The sequence below is a fragment of the Oryx dammah genome, unplaced genomic scaffold (genome assembly GCF_014754425.2).
Source record: "Oryx dammah isolate SB20612 unplaced genomic scaffold, SCBI_Odam_1.1 HiC_scaffold_29, whole genome shotgun sequence".
NCBI classification, from domain to species: domain Eukaryota; kingdom Metazoa; phylum Chordata; class Mammalia; order Artiodactyla; family Bovidae; genus Oryx; species Oryx dammah.
Genome location: NW_024070213.1, coordinates 73,734,325 through 73,759,869, shown reverse-complemented (window position 1 = coordinate 73,759,869; position 25,545 = coordinate 73,734,325). Strand labels below are relative to the sequence as shown.

At 41.0% G+C, this 25,545-nt stretch overlaps 1 protein-coding gene across 5 annotated transcripts in view; it reads right to left on the bottom strand.

Annotated features, from left to right (window-relative positions):
• LOC120857742 (RAB3A interacting protein) overlaps window positions 1–24,355 on the bottom strand; it is a 67,492-nt gene extending 43,137 nt beyond the window's left edge. For 3 of the 5 annotated variants that reach the window (XR_005719728.1, XM_040233448.1, XM_040233451.1), the window contains exon 1: window positions 24,138–24,355. The gene's annotated coding sequence lies outside the window, so the exon portion shown is untranslated. Of the gene's footprint in view, window positions 1–5,628; window positions 5,751–23,293; window positions 23,795–24,137 lie in introns of those variants that run through there. The other 2 variants (XM_040233450.1, XM_040233449.1) reach the window with 2 other exon arrangements.
• Window positions 24,356–25,545: the final 1,190 nt, after the last annotated feature.

Genomic DNA, 25,545 nt, shown 5'->3' with positions numbered 1-25,545 from the left:
CTTCTCCAACACCACAGTTCAAAAGCATCAATTCTTCGGTGCTCAGCTTTCTTCACAGTCCAACTCTCACATCCATACATGACCACTGGAAAAACTATAGCCTTGACTAGACGGACCTTTGTTGGCAAAGTAATGTCTCTGCTTTTCAATATGCTATCTAGGTTGGTTATAACTTTTCTTCCAAGGAGTAAGTGCCTTTTAATTTCATGGCTGCAGTCACCATCTGCAGTGATTTTGGAGCCCAAAAAGATAAAGTCTGACATTGTTTCCACTGTTTCCCCATCTATTTCCCATGAAGTGATGGGACCAGATGCCATGATCTTCATCTTCTGAATGTTGAACTTTAAGCCAACTTTTTCACAAAATATTTATACACTCTCAAAATTACATGTAATCTGTAATCAGGCCTTCAAAGACATACAGTCAGCCCTCCATATCCAGGGATTCCACACCCTCAGGTAGAAAAAATTCAGAATAAAAATTCCAGAAAGTTCCAAAAAAAAACTTGAATTTGCCACACACTGGCAACTATTTACACAGAATTTACACTGTATTAGTTATTATAGGATTATAAACAATGATTTTAAGTATATGGGAGGATGTGCATAGGATACATGTTGATACCGTGTCATTTTATATAAGGGACTTGAGCACCCAGGAATTCTGATATGGGGTGGGAGTGAGTCTTGAAACAAATGCCCTGCGGGTGGTATTCAGGGACAACTGTATATGGACAATCAAAACTCTCACTATTAAATCTGCAAATACCAAATTTCAAATCCAATGAATGTTTTCTTTATTGTAGTAAACAGTAATTTCAGACCTTAAAATGAAACTAAACTTTGCTTTTTATACCCAAAATATTCACTGTGCCGAAAGGAAGATCATATTAACAAGGCCTTTAGAGTATTTAACATTCAATTTTAATTTATTACCTTTCCCTAAAATAGTATTTTTCATTCGTTGTTCATAATACACACACACACACCAAAGCAAACATCTAAACCTGAATACTTCATTTTCACTGATAAATATAGTTTATCAGTCAATTCATGGGAACAGTCAACATGAGAAATGAGGTTTTCATTAAACACTGACATTTCATCAGGAACCATGATACTTTTTCTTTGATATCATGTACTCCTAATTCACCTCTGTATATATGAGAGGTTCACTGAATCATTGTGGGAATGTATCTGCATTTCCGGAAATGTAAAATGGCACAAACACTGTGGAGGAAAATTTGACAATATCCACAAAATGACACAGTCACTGAATCTATGACTCAGCATGCCCACTTGACAGGGCTTTATCCCAAATATAAATGGGCAAAATAAAAAAGAAAAAATATATTCATAAGGCCATGGCTAGCAAAAGACTGACTGAATGAACCAACACAGGTACATCCTCATCATGAAGCACTATATAGCTACAAAAATAAATGTGCAATACCTACATACTGCTATGAAGGAAACCTGAGAATACATTGACATTAAAAAACAAGCAGTATATAATAAGCTACCTTTTATATAAGAAAGGGAAATGTACAAATTTATATGTATATAATTATATATATTTGTATGTACTTATATTTTAGAAATAGAAGGATATTTCAAAAATTAATTTTTAAAAAAGTTATCTTTAGGAAAAGGGCAAGAACAGGAAGAGGAGACAGGCATAAAACCTAGACTTTTCCAAATGTACCCTACTTTGTAGATATGAATTTGAACTTGGAACCATGTACATAAGGCAAAATTAGATTTTTTTTAAAATCTTTAAAAACAGAAGATGAATCTAGCTCCCTTTGGTACTTTATAACATTGAGAAGAACTATTTCAAACGACTTTAAAACACAGTAATAAAACTGTATATCCCAGTGGCATATATTCTAAGAACAAAAGGAAATTTAAAAAATTAATACACTATTTTCAGTAATCGTATTAGTAATGTTGATATTGCTATTCTAAAACTATTGTATAAGATTAAACTATCATTCAGAACTAAAATTTTCAGCATATGAGAAAAGAAACACAAATACAAAATCAAGGAATTTAAAACTCTGAATGAAGTCCTAAATTTGAATCAGAAATACCAGGAAAATCTCTATTTATAAAAATGCCTACCTTTATCCACTGAAAAGGTATAAGAGCAGTAACCAAGTCAGGAGGAATGCGTACCTCTTATGCCCAAAGCAGTATCATATCCTACCAAAAAAAGAACAATGGCAACTCTGAGGACTTCCCTGGTGGCTCAGAGGTTAGTGTCTGCCTGGAATGTAGGAGACCAGGGTTCAATCCCTGGGTCGGGAAGATCCCCTGGAGAAGGAAATGGCAACCCACTCCAGTACTCTTGCCTGGAGAATCCCATGGAGAGAGGAGCCTGGTAGGCTACAGTCCATGGGGTTGCAAAGAGTCAGACATGACTGAGCGACTTCATTCACTCACGCAGGCCTGGGGCAGTAATATACAAAAGGATCTTGGAACATCTTGTTTTACCAGGAAGCAAGAAAGCTATCAAAGTCTACTGGAGAGGTATCAAAAGGACTCCGACTAACCAAAGATGGGAAAACCTGAACATCAAAAAGGACAATCTCTGTTAAGAACAAACAAACAAAGGGGAGAGAAGACAAGATGTTGGAGGAATAGGAAGGGGGACCACTTTCTCTCCCACAAATGCAGCAAAAGAACATTTAAACGGTGAGTAAATTCCACAAAACAACTTCTGAATGCCGGCAGAGGACATCAGGCACCCAGAAAAGCACACACTGTCTTCAAAAGGAGGTAGGAAAAAATATAAAAGACAAAAGAGGTAGGGATGGAGCTCCGACCCGGGCAGGGAGTCTTAAAAACAGAGAAGTTTCCAAACACCAGGAAACACTCTCACTGCCGAGTCTGTGGCGAGCCTTGGAAGCACAGAAGGCAACATAACAGGGAGGAAAAATAAATAAATAATTAAAACCCACAGATTAGGAGCCCAACGGTAACTCCTCCAGCGGAGAAGCAGCGCAGATGCCTGCACCTGCCACTAGCAAGCGGGGGCTGGGCAGGGAGGCGCGGGCTGGATTGCTTAGAGTAAGGATCTGGCCTGAATGCCCCGAGGGCAATCTGAGCACTCTAACTTGGGCTAGCAAACCAGACTGTGGGATAGCTACCATGGGAAAAGCCCAAAGACACCGCCAGGCCCAGCGCACAGAACAAAGGACTGAACAGAACTAGCCGGCTGCAGACCATCCCCCTCCAGTGACAGGCAGCCAGAGCCGGAAGGGGGCAATCACAGCCCCAGAGAGACGTTATCTTCCAAACTGCAAGCAGGCTTCTTTGCTAACTAAGACTTTTGGGGGTTCTGGACAGTCAACATCTGCCTGAGAAGGTGCACCAGTTGTACACCCAGAAAACCGAGCAGCAGGGATGGGGGAGGCGATAAGTTGCAGCGACTGCGCTCACCAAACACCTCATTACATGAGCTGCTCAGACCTGGGAAGGGCACAAAACGCAGACCCAACCGAGTCTGCACCTCTGAGGACTACCTGAGTGCGGGTAGTCCTGAACCTGAGCGGCTTAGACCTGGAAGGTGCATGCAGCCCAGGGCTGGCCTTGGACGGTTCCTGGCAGAGCAACCTAGAGCCTGAGCAGTGTGGGCAGGGAGGGTACATGCACCGTGAGCGGGGGCAGGCCCAGTGTGGCTGAGGCACTGCGAGTACATGCCAGTGTTATTTGTTTGCAGCGTCCCTCCCTCCCCACAGCGCAACTGAACAAGTGAACCTAAAAAAAGTGTCCACCACCGCCCCCTCTGTGTCAGGGTGGAAATCAGACACTGAAGAGACCAGCAAACAGAGGGACCCACCTTGGAAGTGACAGGTGCAATAGATTAAAACCCTGTCATTAGTACCGACTACATAGGAAGGGGCCTGTAGATCTTGAGAAATATAAGCCAGACCAAGGAACTATCCAAAAATGAATTGACCCCACAATACCCACAACAACACCAGAGAAAGTCTTAGATCTATTTTTACTGTTTTTACGATCATTCTTTTTTTTTAATTTTTTTAAATTTTAAGTCCTCTATTACTCCTTTAATTTTAAGTTTTATAACCTACTATTACTTTGTAAAAAAGAAAAGACCCTATTTTTTAAAAGCAAACTTCATATATATATTTTATAATTTTTGTGACTTTGTTTTTTTTCCTTTTCTCTTTTTTTCTTCTTTTCTTTAATATTGTATTTTTGAAATTCCAAACTTTGGAATGATGCTAAAGCTGAAGCTCCAGTAGTTTGGCCACCTCATGCGAAGAGTTGACTCATTGGAAAAGACTGATGCTGGGAGGGATTGGGGGCAGGAGGAGAAGGGGACGACCAAGGATGAGATGGCTGGATGGCATCACGGACTCGATGGACATGAGTCTGAGTGAACTCTGGGAGGTGGTGATGGACAGGGAGGCCTGGCGTGCTGCGATTCATGGGGTCGCAAGGAGTCGGACACGACTGAGCGACTGAACTGAACTCTAGATTTTTAATCTTTGCTTTTTGGTATTTGTTATCAATTTTGTACCTTTAAGAACCCAATCTTCAGTACCCATTTTCACTTGAGAGCGAGATTACTGGCTTGACTGCTCTCTCCCTCTTTGGACTCTCCTTTTTCTCCACCAGGTCACCTGCGTCTCCTCCCTACCCTCTCTCTTCCCTACCCAACTCTGTGAATCTCTGTGTCTTCCAGACGGTGGAGAACACTTAGGGAACTGATTACTGGCTGGATCTGTCTCTCTCCTTTTGATTCCCCCCTTTTATCCTCCTGGCCACCTCTGTCTCCTTCCTCCCTCTTCTCTTCTCTGCATAACTCCATGAACATCTCTGAGTGGTCCAGTTGTGGAGTGTACATAAGGAAGTAATTACTGGCTAGCTTGTTCTCGCCTCTATTGATTCCACCACATCTCATTCGGGTCACCTCTAACTCCCTCCTCCCTCTTCTCTTCTCCATGTAACTCTGTGAAACTCTCTGGTGTCCCTCACTGTGGAGAAACTTTTCATCTTTAACCTAGATGTTTTATCATCGGTGCTGTATAGAAGAAGTCTTGAGACTACTGTAAAAATAAGACTGAAAACCAGAAGCAGGAGACTTAAGTCCAAACTCTGAGAACACCAAAGAACTCCTGACTCCAGGGAACATTAATTGACAGGAGCTCATCAAACGCCTCCATACCTACACTGAAACAAAGCACCACCCAAGGGCCAACAAGTCCCATAGCAAGACGTACCATGCAAATTCTCCAGCAACACAGGAACACAGCCCTGAGCTCCACTATACAGGCTGCCCAAAGCTACTCCAAAACCATTGACATCTCATAACTCATTACTGGACACTTTATTGCACTCCAGAGAGAAGAAATCCAGCTCCACCCACCAGAACACCGACACAAGCTTCCCTAACCAGGAAACCTTGACAAGCCACCCGTCCAACCCACCCACAGTGAGGAAACTCCACAATAAAGAGAACTCCACAAACTGCCAGAATACGGAAAGGCCACCCCAAACACAGCAATATAAACAAGAAGAAAAGGCAGAGAAATACCCAGCGGGTAAAGGAACAGGATAAATGCCCACCAAACCAAAGAGGAAGAGATAGGGAATCTACCTAATAAAGAATTACGAATAATGATAGTGAAAATGATCCAAAATCTTGTAATCAAAATGGAATCACAGATAAATAACCTGGAGTCAAGGACTGAGAAGATACAAGAAAGGTTTAACAAGGACCTAGAAAAAATAAAAAAGAGTCAATATATAATTAATAATGCAATAAATGAGATACAAAAACACTCTGGAGGCAACAAATAGAATAACAGAGGCAGAAGATAGGATTAGTGAATTAGAAGACAGAATGGAAGAAATAAATGTATCAGAGAGGAAAAAAGAAAAACAAATTAAAAGAAATGAGAACAATCTCAGAGACCTCCAGGGCAGTGTTAAAGGCCCCAACATTCGAATCATAGGAGTCCCAGAAGAAGAAGACAAAAAGAAAGACCATGAGAAAATACTTGAGGAGATAACAGTTGAAAACTTCCCTAAAATGGGGAAGGAAATAATCACCCAAGTCCAAGAAACCCAGAGAGTCCCAAACAGGATAAACCCAAGGCAAAAACACCCCAAGACACATATTAATCAAATTAACAAAGATCAAACACAAAGAACAAATATTAAAAGCAGCAAGGGGAAAACAACAAATAACACATAAGGGGATTCCCATAAGGATAACAGCTGATCTTTCAATAGAAACTCTTCAGGCCAGGAGGGAATGGCAGGACATACTTAAAGAGATGAAAGAGAATAACCTACAGCCCAGATTACTGTACCCAGCAAGGATCTCATTCAAATATGAAGGAGAAATCAAAAACTTTACGGACAAGCAAAAGCTGAGAGAATTCAGCACCACCAAACCAGCTCTCCAACAAATGCTAAAGGATCTTCTCTAGACAGGAAACACAAAAAGGGTGTATAAACTAGAACCCAAAACAATAAAGTAAATGGCAATGGGATCATACCCATCAATAATTACCTTAAATGTAAATGGGTTGAATGCCCCAACCAAAAGACAAAGACTAGCTGAATGGATACAAAAACAAGACCCCTATATATATTGTCTACAAGAGACCCACCTCAAACCTAGGGACACATACAGACTGAAAGCGAAGGGCTGGAAAAAGATATTCCATGCAAATAGAGACCAAAAGAAAGCAGGAATAGAAATACTCATATCAGATAAAAGACTTTAAAACAAAGGCTGTGAAAAGAGACAAACAAGGACACTACATAATGATCAAAGGATCAATTCAAGAAGAAGATATAACAATCATAAATATATATGTACCCAACATAGGAGCACCACAATATGTAAGACAAATGCTAACAAGTATGAAAGGGAAAATTAACAACAACACAATAATAGTGGGAGACTTTTAATACCCCACTCACACCTATGGATAGATCAACTAAACAGAAAATTAACAAGGAAACACAAACTTTAAATGATACAATAGACCAGTTAGACCTAATTGATATCTATAGGACATTTCACCCCAAAACAATGAATTTCACCTTTTTCTAAAGTTCTCACGGAAACTTCTCCAGGATAGATCACATCCTGGGCCATAAATCTAGCCTTGGTAAATTAAAAAAAAATTGAAATCATTCCAAGCATCTTTCCTGACCATAGTGCAGTAAGATTAGATCTCAATTACAGGAGAAAAACTATTAAAAATTCTACCATATGGAGGCTGAACAACACGCTGCTGAATAACCAACAAAGAACAGAAGAAATCAAAAGAGAAATCAAAATATGCATAGAAATGAATGAAAATGAAAACACAACAACCCAAAACCTGTGGGACACTGTAAAAGCAGTGCTAAGGGGACAGTTCATAGCAATCCAGGCATACCTCAAGAAACAAGAAAAAAGTCAAATAAATAACCTAACTCTACACCTAAAGCAACTAGAAAAGGAAGAAATGGAGAACCCCAGGGTTAGTAGAAGGAAAGAAATCTTAAAAATTAGGGCAGAAATAAATGCCAAAGAAACAAAAGAGACCATAGCAAAAAATCAACAAAGCCAAAAGCTGGTTCTTTGAAAGGATAAATAAAACTGACCAACCATTATCCAGACTCATCAAGAAACAAAGGGAGAAAAATCAAATCAATAAAATTAGAAATGAAAATGGAGAGATCGCAACAAACACAGAAATACAAAGGATCATAAAAGACTACTATCAGCAATTATATGCCAATAAAAAGGACAACATGGAAGAAATGGACAAATTCTTAGAAAAATACAACTACCCAAAACTGACCCAGGAAGAAATAGAAAATCTTAACAGACCCATCACAAGCACGGAAATTGAAACTGTAATCAGAAATCTTCCGGCAAACAAATGCCCAGGTCCAGATGGCTTCCCAGCTGAATTCTACCAAAAATTTAGAGAAGAGCTAACACCTATCCTACTCAAACTCTTCCAGAAAATTGCAGAGGAAGGCAAACTTCCAAACTCATTCTATGAAGCCACCATCACCCTAATACCAAAACCTGACAAAGATGCCACAAAAAAAGAAAACTACAGGCCAATATCACTGATGAACATAGATGCAAAAATCCTTCACAAAATTCTAGCAATCAGAATCCAACAACACATTAAAAAGATCATACACCATGACCAAGTGGGCTTTATCCCAGGGATGCAAAGATTCTTCAATATCTGCAAATCAATCAATGTAATACACCACAAAACAAATTGAAAAATAAAAGCCATATGATTATTTCAATAGATGCAGGGAATGATAAAAACTCTCCAGAAAGCAGGAATAGAAGGAAGATACCTCAACATAATAAAAGCTATATATGACAAACCCACAGCAAACATTATCCTTAATGGTGAAAAACTGAAAGCATTTCCCCTAAAGTCAGGAACAAGACAAGGGTGCCCACTTTCACCACTACTATTCGACATAGTTTTGGAAGTTTTGGCCACAGCAATCAGAGCAGAAAAAGAAATAAAAGGAATCAAATTGGATAAGAAGTAAAACTCTCACTGTTTGCAGATGACATGATCCTCTACATAGAAAACCCTAAAGACTCCACCAGAAAATTGCTAGAGCTAATCAATGAATATAGCAAAGTTGCAGGATATAAAATCAACACAAAGAAATCCCTTGCATTCCTATATACTAATAATGAGAAAATAGAAAGAGAAATTAAGGAAACAATTCCATTCACCATTGCAATGAAAAGAATAAAATACTTAGGAAAATATCTACCTAAAGAAACTAAAGACCTATATATAGAAAACTATAAAACACTGGTGAAAGAAATCAAAGAGGACACTAATAGATGGAGAAATATACCATGTTCATGGATCGGAAGAATCAATATAGTGAAAATGAGTATACTACCCAAAGCAATCTATAGATTCAATGCAATCCCTATTAAGCTACCAACGGTATTTTTCACAGAGCTATAACAAATAATTTCCCAGAGATAAATCCACACACCTATGGACACCTTATCTTTGACAAAGGAGGCAAGAATATACAATGGAGAAAAGACAATCTCTTTAACAAGTGGTGCTGGGAAAACTGGTCAACCACTTATAAAAGAATGAAACTAGATCACTTTCTAACACCATATACAAAAGTAAACTCAAAATGGATTAAAGATCTAAACATAAGACACCAGAAACTATAAAACTCCTAGAGGAGAACATAGGCAAAACACTCTCCGACATAAATCACAGCAGGATCCTCTATGATCCACCTCCCAGAACACTGGAAATAAAAGCAAAAATAAACAAATGGGATCTAATTAAAATTAAAAGCTTCTGCACAACAAAGGAAACTATAAGCAAGGTGAAAAGACAGACTTCGGAATGGGAGAAAATAATAGCAAATGAAGCAATGGACAAAAAACTAATCTCAAAAATATACAAGCCAGAAAAATAAACGACCCAATCAAAAAATGGACCAAAGAACTAAACAGACATTTCTCCAAAGAAGACATACAGATGGCTAACAAACACATGAAAAGATGCTCAACATCATTCATTATCAGAGAAATGCAAATTAAAACCATAATGAGGTATCATTTCACGCCAGTCAGAATGGCTGCGATCCAAAAGTCTACAAGCAATAAATGCTGGAGAGGGTGTGGAGAAAAGGGAACCCTCCTACACTGTTGGTGGGAATGCAAACTAGTACAGCCACTGTGGAGAACAGTGTGGAGATTCCTTAAAAAACTGGAAACAGAACTGCCTTATGACCCAGCAATCCCACTGCTGGGCATACACACCGAGGAAACCAGAATTGAAAGAGACACGTGTACCCCAATGTTCATCGCAGCACTGTTTTTAATAGCCAGGACATGGAAACAACCTAGATGTCCATCAGCAGATGAATGGATAAGAAAGGTGTGGTACATATACACAATGGAGTTTTACTCAGCCATTAAAAAAAATACATTTGAATCAGTTCTAATGAGGTGGATGAAACTGGAGCCTATTACACAGAGTGAAGTAAGCCAGAAAGAAAAACACCAATACAGTATACTAACGCATATATATGGAATTTAGAAAAATAGTAAGGATAACCCTGTATGCGAGACAGCAAAAGAGACACAGATGTATAGAACAGTCTTTTGGAATCTGTGGGAGAGAGAGAGGGTGGGATGATTTGGGAGAGTGGCATTAGAACATGTATAATATCATATAAGAAACGAATCGCCAGTCCAGGTTCGATGCATGATACTGGATGCTTGGGGCTGGTGCACTGAGACAACCCAGAGGGATGGTACGGGGAGGAGGGGTTCAGGATGGGGAACACGGGTTCAGGATGGGGAACACATGTATACCTGTGGCAGATTCATGTTGATGTATGATAAAACCAATACAATATTGTAAAGTAATTAACCTCCAATTAAAATAAATAAATTTATATTAAAAAAAAAGAACAAAAAAAAAACAGTTTTAGGCTCAAGGTTTCATGATTATACTAAAAATAAACAAAAATAAATCTCACTGACTCCTTTTGATCAGTGCCATGTAACCAAAACACTATTTTGAAAACCGGTAAAATAAAGAATCCAGTATTTATCCTGACTTTCCAATATATCAGAGAACTAAGAGTTTATGAGGAAAAATCCTTCTTTTCAAAGAGTCCTACTTAATAACTTTGCAATCTTAATGAAACAATGAGTCTAGGCAACAATTATCAATAACTATTAAAACTCTTCGGTAAAATCTGGGAGACTTTATAATTAATGGATCAAAATGATGACTTAATGTCACGAAAAGGGAGAAAATCATAAATTATGAGAATTATGTGGTAAAACAGGGAAGAAACACTACCACCATTCATGAAATATTCTTGACCCTCTCCCCTAATAAAAAGAAAATGACCTCAGTTCAATTAACCCTCTAGGTGATTATCAGTTTGTAGGAAACATAGAGCACAGTGTGTGCGGGCTCAGTCATGTCCAACTCTCTGCAATGCCAGGAACTGCAGTCCACCAGGCTCCTCTGTCCATGGAATTTTCCAGACAAGAATACTGGAGTGGGCGGCCATCTCCTATGCCAAGGATCTTCCCAAGCTAGGGATCCAACCTGAGCCTCCTGTGTATCGTGCACTGGCACACCTTTACCACCGCGCCACCTGGGAAGCCCAAGAGAGGGTAAAAGAACATATTAAAAATAGCACCATACAGACAAAAACAGCAAAACCCAGACTTTGGAAACTCTACTGGAAACATCACCTGGTTTTTTCAACGAATAAAAATGGGGCAGAAAAGGAATTTAGAAAGAGACTCGAGACATGAAGAAATATAATGTGGGGGCCTTGCTTGAATTATCTGAATTAACCAACTATAAAAACATTATGAAAAAAATCAATGGAACCTGAACACTGGATATTACTGATATTACTATGAATTATTGTCAGTTTTTAGAGATAATAATGGTATGATGGTTATGTGAGCAAAACTTATCCTTTAGGGATATCACAGAAATATAGAAGAAATAAAATTCCTTGGATTTGCTTCAAAATAATCCAGGGGAGAAGGACGGTCTGGGGAGCTAAATCATCCAACTACCCGTACCAATTTCACAGGATTACAGAGCTGTTTCTCCCTTCAGTTCAGTTCAGTCGCTCAGTCATGTCCAACTTTTTTGCGACCCCATGGGCTGCAGCACCCCAGGCTTCCCTGTCCATCACCAACTCCCAAAGGGTGCTCAAACTCATGTTCATCAAGTCGGTGATGCCATCTATTTACTGCTGCTGCTGCTAAGTCGTTGAGCACTTACTAAAGAGCAGGTATAGTGCCAGTACATGTATAGCTGAGGAAGCTGCTGCTTAAGGCAACCAGGATTAAAATCTCTGGCTGCTGGGACTTCAGAATCCTAGCTCTTAACCACACCACACTATCACCACTAGAATTGCTTTGCCTTTCCACTGTTAGATGGTTCATGTAACAATGTTTCTCCTTAAACTGAATTAAAATCCATTAGGTGGCTCACACTGTAAAGTGTCTGCCTGCAATGCGGGAGACGCAGGTTCAATCCCTGGGTTGGGACAATCTCCTGGAGAAGGAAATGGCAACCCACTCCAGTATTCTTGCCTGGAAAATTCCATGGACAGAGGAGCCTGGTAGGCTACAGTTCATGGGGTCACAAAGAGTCGTACACAACCAAGTCAGTTCACTTCACATCCCTGCAACACCCGCTCTATTTTTCCTATAAACATTCAACTGTTCTTTCAATGAGTTTTCACAGACAGTCTACTATGTGCCAGGCTCTGGAGAAAGAAGATGGTAAATCATCTCTGCTCCCAAATAGTATCAATATAGCAGGAGACAATGACAATTAGAGGCAATGACACAGTGGGATAAACGCCAGAGAATAAGCAAAGGCTACTAAGAGACCACACAAGAAGGCCAAATAAATCAGAAGGAAAAGACTCCCAGAAAAAGTAAAGCCAAAGAAAAGACCCAAAGAAATAGGAAATAATGAGAAAGATAAAGCCCTTGGCAGGACTTTTCAGGCATGTCTAAAGTGTAAAAGTAAAGCATTTGTGGAAAATGTTCCATAAACTGGAGCACAGACTAGGAACATAAGATCCAAACCTCAAGGAGAGGCAGGTCTGAACCCTGGTAGTTCAGTCAGTAAAGAACCTGTCTGCTGTGCAGGAAACCCAGGTCCAATCCCTGGATCAGGAAGATCCCCTAGAAAAAGAAATGACAAACCACTCCAGTATCCTTGCCTATAATATCCCATAGACAGAGGAACCTGGTGGGTTACAGTTCATGGGCTCCCAAACAGTCGGGCACGACTGAGCGACTAACACTTTCACTTTTCTATCAAATTACTGGGCCAATGTGTGCCTAGCTTCTCTTATCTGGAAATCTAGCTTGGTTTGCTTCCTCACAGGTTGAGAATTAGAAGAGAAATGCAAGTAGCATTTAGTAGAGTACCTCAGAGCACTGCCTTTATGTACAATGTTTTCATTCTGGGGGATACATTAAAACACTGTTTAAATTCCAGTCACTCCTGAAAAGGAGATTATTTGAAGATTAAATGTAGTCCCTTTTTCAAGCATGCGAAATTTCCATAAAATGTGTAACTTAGCTGGTAATGAGCTGCCAATCACAATGATCTAAAAATCTTTTGCTCTTTCAAATGGAAGCATTAAGATTTGTTTTGCATTCAAAGTTCTTATATGAATAAAATAAACTGCTATTTTTAAGCAGTAGTACTCTCTGTATTGTGTGTGTGTGTTCAGTTGCTCAGTCGAGTCTGACTCTGCAACCCCGAGTGATGGTAGCCCACCAGGCTCCATTTCTTTCTCCAGGAGACCTTCTCAACCAGGGATCAAACCCACGACTCCTGCATTGGCAGGTGGATTCTTGACCACCAGCGCCACCTAGGAAGCCCTACTCTCAGCATTAAGTAGTAAGTAATTCAATAACTCAATTTCAAGTGCAGTTATCCCAATTCATAAACTAAACTTGTCAGAGATCACTACAAATGAGTGAAAAGGATGATAGCGTTCAATTTTTATGGGTGAATTACTAACAGCTTGAGTGGCCTTATTATCACTCAGTTTTAAGTAATAAAGCTGATCTCCAAGTTTAAAAGTTGATCAAAACAATTTGCTTCTGATTCATAGTATTCATTATATCTTATTTCTTCTTTCCAGAAGTCAGCATTATCACAGCAAAAACAGCAGCCAATACTGAAAGTTAACTATGTGTCAGCTAACTAAGAATTTCACATGTATCATCTCAATGAATGCCTAGAAAAATCTTAATGGTTTATAGTTATTAAATATATTTTATACCTATATTATTTTAGTATAAGTATAATTAATAATTTTATCAATCATTTTTTTTTCCAGTTGAATGGAAGGATGATTGTCAGCTTCAATTCCTCAGGGAAAATCCTGGTATTAAGTTCTAAGAATACAGATATGAAAATGGGCTAAAAAGAAGATGCAAAGCCTATTATGGGCCACTAAATGATAATCCTAAAGAGAGAGGAGGCGGAAGACAATGTTTCAAGGAGAAGTAAAAATATAAGTTAGATTTTTAAACGCCGAATAGGAGTCTGTAGATGAGCTAAGCAAGGAAATAATATAGTATAGTCAAGGAATAAGGGTTTGGCACTAATGAAACTAACCAAAAAAAAGAGGACAGAAAATCAACCTGGAGAAGCAGATATGAGACAGATAATTAAAAGCTTCGCTTAACATGGAAAATGTTACTTGGAGTTTCATCCTGAAGAGGTGCTCAGATCTACATTTTAGGAAGTACAGATGAATTGTGATGTCATTAGAAAAATGACTCCCAAGGACTTTAACTAGAGACAAGAGACTAGAAGCAATTAGTTAAGAGGCTACTGCAACAGACTACGCAAGAGAGTATGAAGGTCACACATTGCAAATGAGGGGATGAAGGCACATATATTTAACATCTATATATGAAAACATTCAGAATAGCTTCAATTATATTTCTACATATACACACATATGCATTACATTATTACATTGTTTACTGTGACATATACATATATACACTATGTACATTATTCTAGTTATTCCTCTTAGCATCCCTTTGAAATGGTTCTTACCTCTATTTTATAGATTCAGAAACTGAGGATCAGAGAGGTTAATTAATTTTGTTAAGGTGAAACAGTCAGTAACAGAGGGAGGATTCAAAGCCTGGTGTGTCTGACTCCAGCACCTGCGTCTGACTTCACTACATCTTAAAAGGTTAGGGGTAAGACTCAAGACAAAGGTTAAATGAAGACAGAGGATTTCTAAGGCAGTCTTACCCAGCCAATTTTAAGAAGAGAACAATCCAAACAGAAGAATCCTATTTAATCTATGAACAACTGTTTTACTTTCAGAAAGAAAAAACTAAAGTTTCTCTAATGCACTGCTACTGAACTGACCATTTGCTGTTACTTTCCCATCCTTCCTATTTTTTCCCTACATTCTCTTTGCTCTCATCATTTCCTTACTTATTTTGCTGCTATGCTTGGATTTAAAATAAGTACTTATTCAGCCCCTTATAGTTTGTTGTCAGAGGGTAGGAATAGCATATAAATAAAATCAACAGAAACCTGATTTTAATATAATGGCCTTATGATATAATCAAAAAAAGTGTGGGTGTTTGTAATTAGTAATCCTTACCTAAAAAAATTTTAAGTGTTAATTTTTTAAAGTGTGAAACTGTATTATAGCTAACTGCCTTTACCTTTTAGAAATACATAATGATATATTTACAGATAAAATTATACAATGCCTGGAATTTGCTCAAAATAATACAGGAGAGGGACTAGTACAGGGAGTAGATGGGGCAGGATTGACAATAGTTGATGGGCTAGATGATGGGAAATTTGAAGTTCGTCATATATTTGCATCTATGTATTTTGTTTTAAATTCTCCATAATTAGAAAATTGAGATTTATTCAAATACTATATAAAGGAAGAAAAACAAAACAAAAAGGTGTATAAAAAAATAATTTTCTCATTAACTTTCCCTAAAATTATAAAGTTGATTTTCCAAACTAACATTTGGTTGTAACAAAAAACAATTCACGTTTACATTTTAGGAAGCAGTCTATGTTTATAAGTGTGAAATTAATTACTAACTCAAAGGAAAAATTAGTCAGATGGTCAGTCAAGCTACACAATCTTCCCACTCATTAAAATAGACCACAAATTAATTTCCACTTACTAATACCACAGGATTAAATGTACAATCTGACATATTCCAAAATGTTCATTATTGCAGAATCTTAAAGGTTTTCAGAAATTCTCAGAACTTCAGTTCAGTCGCTCAGTTGTGTCCGACTCTTTGCGACCCCATGAATCACAGCACACCAGGCCTCCCTGTCCATCACCAACTCCCAGAGTTCACCCAGACTCACATCCGTTGAGTCACTAATGCCATCCAGCCATCTCATCCTCTGTCGTCCCCTTCTCCTCCTGCCCTCAGTCCCTCCCAGCATCAGAGTCTTTTCCAATGAGTCAACTCTTCGCAAGAGGTGGCCAAAGTACTGGAGTTTCAGCTTCAGCATCATTCCTTCCAAAGAACACCCAGGGCTGATCTCCTTCAGAATGGACTGGTTGGATCTCCTTGCACTCAAGAGTCTTCTCCAACACCACAGTTCAAAAGCATCAATTCTTCGGCGCTCAGCTTTCTTCACAGTTCAACTCTCACATCCATACATGACCACAGGAAAAACCATAGCCTTGACTAGACGGACCTTAGTCGGCAAAGTAATGCCTCTGCTTTTGAATATACTATCTAGGTTGGTCATAACTTTTCTTCCAAGGAGTAAGCGTCCTTTAATTTCATGGCTGCAATCACCATCTGCAGTGATTTTGGAACCCAAAAAAATAAAGTCTGACACTGTTTCTACTGTTTCCCCATCTATTTCCCATGAAGTGATGGGACTGGATGCCATGATCTTCGTTTTATGAATGCTGAGCTTTAAGCCAACTTTTTCACTCTCCTCTTTCACTTTCATCAAGAGGCTTTTTTAGTTCCTCTTCACTTTCTGCCATAAGGGTGGTGTCATCTGCATATCTGAGGTTATTGATATTTCTCCTGGCAATCTTGATTCCAGCTTGTGCTTCTTCCAGTCCAGTGTTCCTCATGATGTACTCTGCATAGAAGTTAAATAAGCAGGGTGACAATATACAGCCTTGTCATACTCCTTTTCCTATTTGGAACCAGTCTGTTGTTCCATGTCCAGTTCTAACTGTTGCTTCCTGACCTGCATACAGATTTCTCAAGAGGCAGGTCAGGTGGTCTGGTATTCCCATCTCTATCAGAATTTTCCACAGTTTCTTGTGACCCACTTTGGCATAGTCAATAAAGCAGAAATAGATGTTTTTCTGGAACTCTCTTGCTTTTTCCATGATCCAGCAGATGTTGGCAATTTGATCTCCGGTTCCTCTGCCTTTTCTAAAACCAGCTTGCACATCAGGAAGTTCACGGTTCACGTATTGCTGAAGCCTGGCTTGGAGAATTTTGAGCATTATTTTACTAGCATGTGAGATGAGTGCAATTGTGCGGTAGTTTGAGCATTCTTTGGCACTGAATGAAAACTGACCTTTTCCAGCCTTGTCTAACTCAATGAAGCCAAGACATACCCGCGGGGCAAACCAAGACGGGTGGGTCATGGTGGAGAGGTCTGACAGAATGTGGTCCACTGGAAAAGGGAATGGCAAACCACTTCAGTATTCTTGCCTTGAGAACCCCATGAACAGTATGAAAAGGCAAAATGATAGGACACTGAAAGAGGAACTTCCCAGGTCAGTAGGTGCCCAATATGCTACTGAAGATCAATGGAGAAATAACTCCAGAAAGAATGAAGGGATGGAGCCAAAGCAAAAACAATACCCAGCTGTGGATGTGACTGGTGATAGAAGCAAGGTCCGATGCTGTAAAGAGCAATATTGCATAGGAACCTGGAATGTTAGGTCCATGAATCAAGGCAAATTGGAAGTGGTCAAACAAGAGATGGCAAGAGTGAATGTCGACATTCTAGGAATCAGCGAACTAAAATGGACTGGAATGGGTGAATTTAACTCAGATGACCATTATATCTCAGAACTTCCTGGGTTACTAATACTATGAAAAGTGTTAGCTGCTCAGTCGTGTCCGACTCTTTGTGACCCCATGGACTGTAGCCTACCAGGCTCCTCCGTCCATGGAACTTTCCAGGCAAGAATACTGGAGTGGGTTGCCATTCCCTTCTCCAGGGGATCTTCCCGAGCCAAGGATCAAACCCGGGTTTCCTGCATTGGCAGGCACTGTATTACAAATTTTTGGAACAAAAATATAAAAAAACAATTGTCTTCCAAGTTTCCTTCTCTTAAAAGTGGAAGCCTCTTTATTTTATATATGTAAGAATACAGGTCAATTAAATATTCAATAGGCACTGAAGTATATGTTGATTGGATAAACAAGCAATAAGATTAATTAGGGAAGTAATAAATAGCAGAGCAGTGAAGAACAGAGACAGAGATTCCAGGCCACCTTTAAAAATTGGAGATAAAACAATAAGTACCATAGCAAGATTGGAGAAACTGTTTTTAAAGTTTGGGGAAAACTGAGCATTTGATCAAACAAGCTTCAGAAAACCTTTCTAATTCAGATTTTGTTATTAACTGGCTGTGTGAACTAGGGTATGTCACTTAATTTCTCTGAGCTTCAGCTTTAATATCTATAATGGTGGTGGTATTATCGCCCCTGCCTACATTTGAGAAAATCAAGTAGCTTATCTGTCAATGTAAAAATGTCCTGAAGACTGTAAAGCACAACACAGATGAATGATATCTATAAAGATCTAAAAAAGAATAAATGAGGGGGTAAATAATAAGAGCCTACAAAGGGGTTTGTCTTACAAACCAGAAGGGAACCTTAGTTATCCTTGATAAAGAAGAAGGAAGGGAAAAACCAGTCATTCTGAGGTACAGAGTTCAAATTAACTCTCTTCCCAACAAGATATTAATTAATGTATACTTACGTACTGTTCTTCAAATCTACTTTAGTTGTTCTTTTATACTTCATCTTGATCTGTCAATCAGATGCCCACAAACAAATACTCAAACTATTATCTGGACACATCAAATGACAATTTACTTACTTAAATGGCTCTAAGGGGCTTCCCTGGTAGCTCAGTGGTAAAGAATCTGCCTGCCAATGCAGGAGACATAGGTTCAATCCCTGAGTTGGGAAGACCCGTTGGAGGAGGAAATGGCAATCCACTCCAGTACTCTTGCCTGGAAAATCCCACAGACAGAGGAGCCTGGCAGGATACATTCCATGGGGTCGCAAGAGTTGGACATGACTGAGCACACGCACACACAGGCTATCATCAGTATGTTTCTGTATGCGTCAAAGCTACTCTCACATTCTTGCATGGAGTTTCCTTCCACTAGAATGTCAAGTCATAAACTTTATTATGTAGAGTTTATCCAACTTCCATTATGCTTATACTTACAACAGTCATCAACTATAAGCAACAAACTTCTCAAACTTGAACTATTTCAATAATTTCCATTCTTTTTCCTCTGATTTAAATTATCTTTGCTTATGGTTAAAGCGATTTAATTTCGTGTTGCTAAATATCCTAAGATAATTACTTTTTCACTTTTCTATATACAACTGAAGCTTATGAAACCACCTCATTTAGCTTTAAGTTGAAAGGGAAAGCAGAAGGGAAACACAGAGATGGCAAATTAATGCTACCTCTTGTAAGTAACCTCTTCTTCCCTTAGGCCCTTCAATCCCTACTGTGAACACTCACTTCCATTTCTATTGCTAGACCAGTTTCAACACATTTTAACTTTTTTTTGGCTAACCATCCATCACCAAACAGCACAGTACCTACTAGGTTCCAGGCCCAAAACTAAAGCTATATGGTGGGGTTAGATGCATTAAAGCCCTGCCCTCAAAGCGTGTGTTTACTAGAAAAGACCTCACTGTCAACAAACATTTACAAATATGATGTAAATATCAAAATGATACCAAAAAGAGGCATGTGCTCTGTGCTTTGGAAATATAAAAAAAATAAATAAGGAGATATGCAGATGATACCACCCTTATGGCAGAAAGTGAAGAGGAACTAAAAAGCCTCTTGATGAAAGTGAAAGAGGAGAGTGAAAAAGTTGGCTTAAAGCTCAACATTCAGAAAACTAAGATCATGGCATCTGGTCCCATCACTTCATGGCAAATAGATGGGGAAACAGTGGAAACAGACTTTATTTTTGGGGGCTCCAGAATCACTGCAGATAGTGATTGCAGCCATGAAATTAAAAGACACTTACTCCTTGGAAGAAAAGTCATGACCAACTTAGATAGCATATTCAAAAGCAGAGACACTACTTTGCCAACAAAGGTCCGTCTAGTCAAGGCTATGGTTTTTCCAGTAGTCATGTACGGATGTGAGAGTTGGACTGTGAAGAAAGCTGAGCACCAAAGAATAGATCTTTTGTGGTGTTGGAGAAGACTCTTGAGAGTCCCTTGGACTGCAAGGAGATCCAACCAGTCCATTCTGAAGGAGATCAGCCCTGGGATTTCTTTGGAGGGAATGATGCTGAAGCTGAAACTCCAGTATTTTAGCCATCTCATGCGAAGAGTTGACTCACTGGAAAAGACTGATGCTGCAAGGGATTGGGGGCAGGGGGAAAAGGGGACAACAGAGGATGAGATGGCTGGACAGCATCACTGACTCGATGGATGTGAGTCTAAGTGAACTGTGGGAGCTGGTGATGGATAGGGAGGCCTGGCGTTCTGTGCTCACGGGGTCGCAAAGAATCGGACACAACTGAGCGACTGAACTGAACTGAATGTGGCAAAGGTAAGGACAGCAGAACAGAAAAAGAGAAACTATAAATAGCTAGAAGTGAAGTTAAAGTCACTCAGTCGTGTCCGACTCTTTGCAACCCCACGGAACATACAGTCCATGGAATTCTCCAGGCCAGAATCCTGGAGTGGGTAGCCTTTCCCTTCTCCAGGGGATCTTCTCAACCCAGGGATCAAACCAGAGTCTGCTGCACTGCAGGCAGATTCTTTACCAAGTGAGCTATCAGGGAGAGCTAGAAAGGATTCTTTAAATTTCTTCAGACACTTTCTTTTTAGGATATCATGTATTTAAGTAATTTAGTAACCAATTTACCACCTTTCATTGAACTACATCTTGACTCGCACTCTACAGGGCAAAGGTTTGGTGTGAAAGAGTGTACTCCCTCAGATTACCCTCAAAGCTTTCCCTCAACACACAAATATCACTACCAACTACTACTCCTTTCTTCCCTACTCTCCAACTACTTAAACATTTTGTCTTACCTGACACTCATTAAAATTACAACACCAGATGTATGTGAAGGTACCTTCTAAATTTTGATAAACTTACAAAAAGATATGGCAATGATTACATGGTCTACCTTCCAGACTTCTTATAAAGTCTTTCCTTTAACCCCCACTGTGACTTGCAGAGCAGACACTCATAATGTCTGATTTAAAAATCACTGGTGATACACTAAGAATTACTTATTACACTAATATTAAGTGTCTCATAAAAGCTAAATTAAAACCAATTCTTCAGCATTATAATCTACACAGGAAGAAGTAGAATGGTTACGAGCATGGACATCAAAGAAAAACTGCCCAACTCCTAATCTAGTCCCCTCATTAATTAGCTTTTGTGACCTTGAGCAAGCTCCATAACCTCTCAGTGCCTCAATCTCCTCAACTATTAAATGGATAAAGTATTACCTAACTCCTAGGTCAATGTGAGAGTAAATGAGTTGGCACAATGCTCAGACCAGAACCTGATACAGCCTAAGGGCTAGACTCTGTAGTAGCAGCAGCAGTGAGTATCACATCATCAGAAAACCTGTTTATTTTTTAACCAGTCTTCTTAGTCACAAAGCTCTTTTTACAGAAGGTGTAGTTCAGGAACGGAAAGAGCAAGGCTGGTAGGATTTCCATTTTGGGCAATCACACTCAATGTTTAATCCTGGCTCTGCCATTAGTCAGCTATAGGACTACAGACAACCAAGTAACTAGAGGCAAGTTATTCACCTCTCTGACCCTCAATTCATGATTTGTAAAATGCAATACCACCACCTATATGCGAGGAAATGTCCCAAGAACTAGAGAGTCAAGGTACTCGAAGCAACAAGCACAGTGCATGGCACACTGTTGACCTCTATCTGTCCCCCTCCTCCACCCCCTACACGGAGTCTCTCATCTAACTCTCATCCCACCATTATGAAGCTCATATTAGATTGAGCCATATTAAAAACAGCTGAATACAGACAAACCTCAAACCGTTCAACCTAACACTGCTGCTGCTGCTGCTGCTAAGTCGCTTCAGTCGTGTCCGACTCTGTGTGACCCCATAGACGGCAACCCACCAGGCCCCCCGTCCCTGGGATTCTCCAGGCAAGAACACTGGAGTGGGTTGCCATGTCCTTCTCCAATGCATGAAAGCCTAACACTACCCCCATTTAAATGATTTACTTGAGGTCATACGCACGATTTAACTGACGGAGCTAAAACTTAAAAATAGGTAATTTTTTATTAAAATTGGTTCAGTGAGTCTTGCTCAGAAAGGGAGGGGGGAAGGGTATACTAATTCCAATAATACGTGTAAAACTACTGTAACCTGCAAGTTCTTAAAACCAAGATGATGTAGATTTCTACAAATCTTTCAATCTTAAAAACTATTTGCAAGGGACTTCTCTGGTGGTCCAGTGGTTACAACTCCACACTTCCTCAGCAGGGGGCACGGGTTCATCCCAGGTCAGGGAAGTTCCAACAGGCTGCACTGAAGACAGTCAACAAACACACACACAGACACACACCCACACATAGAGTGTTTATGTGGCTGTAGAAGTTGAGGGTTCAGTGAAAATTAGAGGAAAATAATATTTAAAAAAGCATTAACTACACCAATTCAAAACCTACAACTGGATCTAATTAGAAACGCCACTAATTAGAAAATTCACAAAGCAGCTGAACATCAAATATTCATCCTGGTGAAAAGTTAGCGGTATTCAATACCACCGATGAGTTGTTTGCCAAATATACCAGAATAGTTGCAGTCTATGCATGCCCTTTGGTTCTCGAAATAGTGGAAATAGAAAAAAAAAAAAAAAGAAAAGCTTTTTTCTTTTTCCCTAATAGTAAGAAATATACTACTGTAGTAACATTATATAACCGCTAAGCTTATTTCTACATATTCCACAAGGATAGGATTCTATCACACAAACCATACTTGGGGTACGTATCTGTCCAAACATGAAAAGTCCTATCAAAACGCACCACACTAGCAAATAAAACAGCAAGCGTTAACACAACAAGGCCCCATCAAAGTGGTGAAATCTTTTAACAGTATCAAATATTTACTCTGACTGGTTACAAATCTATTCTGTTTTCTCCACTCTGCCTCCTTTCTCCTTGATATGTCATTCACCATTTTTTCCCCTTAAAATGGCATGAACAACAAAATAAGGATAATGAACAGAAACCGGGTCTTGCAACAGATTTACAATACAACAGTTTTGTTCTAATCCTCTTACTGGCCTCTGCTGCAATTATGTAATCATTTCACGGCAAAAGCTTACAAGGAAGTCTCTTTCCCGACCCTGAATGGAGGGGGAAACAGAAGTGGGAAACAGGCACCCTCGGAATTTGCTACATTTCCGCGAAACTAAACTGTCTGCATCTTCGGAATCATCATTACCTGAGCGCTCTCAATTGTCAAGACTTTACCCATTAGCCATTACAGACTTTTTTTCTTTTTCTTTTTTAAATCCCATAACAACTGGCAACTCTTCACGTGCTGCAGATTCCATCTAACACCATCACTTCCCGAGTCCATTAAACTCTCTTTTCCCTGGGCGATCAGAACGAGCTATCCACGCTGGAAGGGTAGTGTAATTACAATTATGTCTGAACAGCTCGCCTCAACTCCCCGAAACAAAAGTCAGGCTGCACTGAGCTGTCTCCTAAGGCGCCGGTTCTTGCCCACCACGTTTCGCCGAAATCTCCCAAGGCTGACCTCTACGCCTTGGCACCGTTCCCGGCTCGCCGTCTCCTAAGACCCTCCGTCCATGCCTACTGCCTCGCCGGGTCCAGCTCCCGCACGGCGCCGGCCTCCAGACTTGTTGGCGAAGTCTCTTTACAACCCGCTCCGCAAGCCCGGGCCCTCAGCTCCGGCCGCGCGCGCCCCGCCGACAGGTAAGCTGGGTCTGGCTCCACGCCTCGGGCGCTCAGGACAGCGCAGTTAATGAGTAACGCGCCCGAGGGACGAGGGAGGAGCCGCCGCCGCCCGACGCCCACCAGCGGCCCCAAGGGGCGCCTACATGCCCCCAAGGCGCCGAGCCTCCGCCACCGCCGGCGTCCGCGAGCCCAGAGGAGCGCGCTCGCCGGGGCCAGGACAGCCGGGCCGGGTCCCCGCGCGCCGCGCCCTCACCTGCACCTGCCGCGGCCGCCCCTCCAGGCCGGCTCGCGGGAGGCGGGCGCGCGCGCACTGAGGGGGGCGGTGTTCCGCGTCCTGGGCCTCTCCCTCCCGCCGCCGCGCTCACCTGACTAAGCTACCACCGCCGCGGCCCGCGTTTCGGGGCGCTCGCAGAGCGGCACACGGCGCACGCCGAAGCACTCTGAGGCGGAGGCGGACGGCTGGCCGACGCCGGTACACTCTAACGCGGCCAGTGCACGGCTGGAGGAGCCGCCGAGGGAGCGCGGGACTGCGCCTGCGCCGGGAGCCGGGCCCGGAGCCTGGAGCCGTACGGCCCCGCGGAGGGAAGGCGGGGTTAGGGGCGGGGAGAGGGCGGGGAGAGGGCGGGGAGGGGGCGGGGCGGGAGTGGGGCCGGAGGGGCCGACGCGCTTCCGCGCCCCCTGGCGCCAGGCGGGGCTTTCGCAGGTGTTGGGCGCGGGCCCCAGGTGTCTTCGCGGGTGGTTTCCTTGGGAACCAGGACGAACTGGCGCTGAGCCTTGTTGCCCTGGGCTTAACAGACGGTCTCCGGTTCACGTCGAATTTGTTGGTCTCTCCAGGAGTCGGAAGATGAACCTTCGATGTGAGTTGAGGACCACTATATCCAACCTGAGACTTGGCACGCATATGTACCTTACAACGTGTGTCTGTGTGTGTGTGTGGGCGTGCGTGAGTTTCTGGGGGCATGGATCAGAGGAAGGGGAGTCTGATAGAACCTAGATCCCGGCATTCCAGCAACTGTTAGAGCATTCGGGAATGTCGTGTCTGTACCTACCTTCTCTCATCTTTCTTGTCAACTTTTATCAAACTTCCACCCCACTTTAGGTCCTCCAGAGAGGAAGCATGAAACTACAAACCATGTTTCCGAAAATCTGATCAAAAAGAGGCAGTCACATCAAATATGCGTCTCTATGTTTAGTCAAAGAGATACAGGCAGTTTATGCAATATGTATATTGAGTAGGACCCCCATTCTGTGTATTGATGCCATCTATTAGCGGCAATAAAGAAGAGTAGGTTATGGGTATGGCTTATAGGAATCAGGATTGAGGAATCAGCTTTGAGGCTGGCACCTTCTAGCTGTTGTCAGTGACCTTGAGCTAGTTGATCTCTAATAGCCCCAGTAAGTGGGGATAATAAGACTACCCACCTCAATAAGTCGTTAAGAAATTAAATGGCTTAATATATGTAAAATACTTAATGTACTTCATGACACAGTGCCTAATGAATAGTGTGTATTTGTCTAAGTAGCTAAGTCGTGTCAGACTCTTGAGACTCCATGGATTGTAGCCTGCCAGGCTCCTCTGTCCATGGGATTTTCCAGGCAAGAATACTGGAGTGGGTTGCCATTTCCTTCTCCAGGGGATCTTCCCAACCCAGGGATTGAACCAGGGTCTCCTGCATTGCAGGTGGATTCTTTACCAACTGAGCTAGAAGGGTGTGTAATGAATATTATCTATTAATAACATTATTACTGTTGTCATCCACCTATAATAAAAAC